General features: G+C 36.9%; 1 pseudogene; it reads left to right on the top strand.

Moving 5' to 3' along the window:
* Positions 1-4,006: 4,006 nt before the first annotated feature.
* Positions 4,007-4,183, top strand: LOC138297602 (U2 spliceosomal RNA; annotated as a pseudogene).
* Positions 4,184-4,403: the final 220 nt, after the last annotated feature.

Genomic DNA, 4,403 nt, shown 5'->3' with positions numbered 1-4,403 from the left:
CAGAGCCACTGAGAAAGGGAGACCCGTTCAGACAGAGAATTAAAAGGGAAACTTCAACAAACCTCTTATGCTTCAAACACACCTCCCACAGAATACCTTACCAATATCTTAGAAGAAGACAACATAACAGACATAGAAACACAGGAAAACCTAGAGGCAACCCCACAGCTCTTCAAAACCTCACCAAAAAAATTGGAAAATACCAAAAAACAAACCAAAAGAGGAAAATGAAAATAGGTCAAAAGGTGCAACAAGAAACCAAAAAAAAAACATAAACAAAATGAAGAAACCACACAACTGCCACATAGCAATATTAGAAAAATAGAAAAATACTGCAGCCTACAACAAAAATCGCTTCGACCCCTTATCTGACCTATCAAACACAGAACTCTCCCCCGTAAAAAAAAAAAAAAAAAAAAAAAAAAGAGCACCCCTCCTCCCCAGGCAGAAGAGTTCCTCTTTGTGTCTTCACTATTCACGGGCAACATGATAGAAATAGATATGCTATCACAAGATGCAAAAGCTTTGTACGATTCAGAAAATAATAAAAACTAAAATATACCACAAAATGGAAGGTACACCATTAACCATAGCAATGCTCAACGTCAGAGGGCTTAAACACCCAGTAAAAAGAGACACTATTTTTGAATATTGCAAAACTATTAAAACAGACGTAATATGTCTACAAGAATGCAATATCCCATCAATGCAAAACTACCAACAATATGAAAAAGAATGGACACACGGACCATCAGCATGTTCTGGTGGAGGAAATAAAAATGTAGGCATTGCCATACTCTACAAAAACATCACTAATAAGAGACACAGTTATAACACCGGGGAGAGCACAAATTGCCGACATGCAACTAGGCAAAACAAAATTTAGAATATGTGAGAAAAAAGAAAGAGTAGAGCCTTTTAAAAATATAACCTATTTTATCACAGGCTCAACACACACCTTTGTCACCAGGGATTTTAATTGTATAATGCATTCCAAACACAGAAAAGGGATCAGCACTGAATACAAGCGAGATAAATTCTACAAAATCTGCCTTACAACAGCAGCTGACTTACATCGAAAAAACCTCTATGGAGAACACAACCCTAAAGGCTCAGGCTTTACCTGGACATCTGTCAAAGGAGACACCTGCTCCAGAATGGACTTCATATTCGCCTCCAAATCCATCTCTTACAAAAAATCTCATCTAGACCAAAACCCACTGTCAGATCATAACACACTGATAATAGAAAGTGTCGTAGACACAGTAAATGTTGGAGGTCCAGGCACATGGAAATTAAACATCTCCATTCTATAAGATGCAGGAATTCTAGAATCCTTTAAAACAGAATTCATCAAATGGAAAGCAGCAAAAAACAACTTACTATCCTTAAGCAAATGGTGGGAATGTGTCAAAAAGAGAACAACATTTTCTTTATTAAAGACAGCAAAGACAAAGCCCAAGGAGAAGGACAAACCTACCGAGACCTTAGAGATAAACTAGACCTACTCCAAAGATTCCAAAACCTAGGAGCTAATGTAACAGAAGACATAAAAGACAAAACAACAAACTCAAAAAATGGTTTTATGAAAAAGGTACACAAACCATCTTTAACTCCAGTGTTAAAATATTCAAAGAAGACAAAAAATGTCAGGGTTCTTCTTCAAAAAAAGCTCCCACACCCACAAAGAAATCTGAGAAATCCTAAACAAGGAAGGGAAAATACAAAAAGACAAAGAAAGAATCCAAAAGAACAGAAGTGGACTACTACACAAACCTATACAAGCACAGGAAAATATCGGAAAAAAAGACTAACGAGCATCTACACACAATCTCCAATACCCTATCAAACAAAGAAAAAACATTTCTAGAAAACCCACTAAAAGGAAAAGAATTTTTTGAAACTCTCTCCCAATGCCCCCTCATCCTCCCCTGGAAGAGATGGCCTCCGATGGGGATTCTTTAAATAAATGTGGCCAAGCCTATGCACAGACTTCATAGAAATGATTCGGGAAAGCATCAAAAACAAAGAATTCCTAGAATCCTTCTCCAAAGGCATCATAACCCTCTTACACAAAAAAGATAACAAAGAAAATCTGAAAAATGTGCGTCCCATATCCCTCCTAAATGTAGATGGAAAAATACTAACCAAGGTCCTGACCAACAGGTTAAAAAAAGTACTAAAGGCCATCATACAGGAAGACCAATCCTGCGCTGTTCCTAATAGGAAGGTATGCAACCAGCCCTTGGGAGTACTATCTTTAAACCTCCAAAAAGCCTTCAACAATTTATCACACAAATTCCTTTTTAAAGTCCTGGAAAAAACGTTCATTTCAGTGATCCAATCACTATACAAAGGTGCTTCAAGTGAAATCCCAATCAATGGCCACCTCTCACAAGAAATCCCAATAAAAACAGGAGTAAGACAAGGGTGTCCTCTCTCACCAGCCCTTTTTATATGTGCAATTGAACCTCTGTTAAACAAAATAAGGAATGATAAAACAATCACAGCCATCTTCTTCCCAGGAGGCAATAAAAAAAGGGTCAAATGTATAAATGCAACAACGCACAAGAAGTTCATAAAATCATGCAACACGCACAAAACTTCTCAGAGGCATACAGACTAACAATGAAGACAAATCTTTATGATTGACCCCAGGCCAATGGGAAAGCCTGGCCAAAACAAATGCCACGGAAACTACCGGAAAAATAAAAATACTCTGAGTCTATTTTAGCTCTGACACTACAGGTGAACAAAATTGGCCCACAATCAACAAAAACATCAGAAAAAACTTGACTTTTGGAAACTGAGAAGTCTAACAATGGAAGGGAAAATACTCATTGTTAAATCTATCATTCTGCCTAATCTGTTATACACGGCAATGGTTTTTCCACCTAAAATGTCATGCTTGAATAATTTACAAAACATTATATTCACTTTCATATGGAATACAAAAATGGAAAAGGCAAAAAGAGATATTATGTACACAGCAAAAGACAAAGGAGGTAAAGATGTACCAAACCTAAAAATGTTCATATTTTTAAAATATTGTCAGTTGTGTTTGCAAGCCATTGAGAATAAGACTGCCTTTGTAGCAGACTACATCATGTATTCCAACCGCCTACTGTTAAAAAATTATGGATTGTGTATCTTTGACAACAGAAAACCACATTGCCTCACAACCCCAAAAATCTTCGAAGCACTAAAGGAATTCCCGGAACATTGCAGAAAAAAGTACATAGACCCACAAATATGCACACAAACAAAAATGCAATTAACAAGTTCTCAAAGACTCACACTCCCTACAGATGGTAAACAACCTATCAGAGAGACAATCCCAAATGGTTTGGTCACCAGTGAATAAAAAAGAACTTACCAACAAACAAAACGACATTGCATGGATGGCAGTAACCGGATCCCTACTGGTCAAATCTTTCTAGCACAGAAGAAGACTGGCAAAAGATGCAAAATGCCCAAGGAGTACACGTGTAAGTGACAAAAGTATTGTATATTTTTTGGGAACTAAAATTTATGGCCAAGAAGTATGGAAAAAACAAGCACACTAATATCGAAACTAACTGGACAATGAATGCTATCCTATGAACTGATATTTAGGATCTAAACATGAACTGTAAGAAAAGAAAAGTGAAATGTTATGGAAAATTATAAACTGTGTCAAAGAAAGTCTACGGATCACGGGAAACCTTACACTTTTTAATCACAAAGATATACCAACTGAAGAATGCGTCAGACAAAACGCAAACATATGTGTTCATTGATGTCAGAAAAAATAATAAAGATTGGACCTCCAAAAACTGGAAACAAAACAAATGGGTCAGTTTAATAAACAACAACACACAATAAAGAAACTGTAAAATAGGAATTATGAGTTGACCTAGATGGAAACTTTGCACACGTAAGAGCTGCGCCTCTTTCATAGCTGCAAACTCAAATGATGCCAGCGTAAAGGACTGGCTTTTATGTTAACATGCACTTCTTTCTAAATAAAGCTTTTTGAAACTTAATAAAATCTGTTCTTATCAGTTTAATATCGGATACATCCTCTATCAGGGGACCATATATTAAATAGATTTTTGGAACAGGGAGTTGGAATAGGAGCTTGCTCTGTCCACTCCACGCATCAACCTGGTATTGCAGTACCTCCAGGAATGGTGCACTTCCCCACCTGGGGAAAACCATGCTGTTGGAAAAAAGATGAAAAAACCAAAGTACCGCTTCACTGGCACACTCTGTAAAGTGGTGCTAATGTGTTTGGGTGAAAATAAAACCAACCTGGCCACTTTGTGACTGCTGTGTCTTTTTTTATTTATTTACTTATTTAGTTCATTGTATTTCTGTCGTATTTCATAACCCCCCACCCACCTCCCATTTTCTTTTAGTTT

Source organism: Pleurodeles waltl, chromosome 5 (genome assembly GCF_031143425.1).
Source record: "Pleurodeles waltl isolate 20211129_DDA chromosome 5, aPleWal1.hap1.20221129, whole genome shotgun sequence".
NCBI classification, from domain to species: Eukaryota; Metazoa; Chordata; class Amphibia; order Caudata; family Salamandridae; genus Pleurodeles; species Pleurodeles waltl.
Note: the sequence above shows the minus strand (reverse complement) of the source record. Positions and strands in the feature narration are given on the sequence as shown.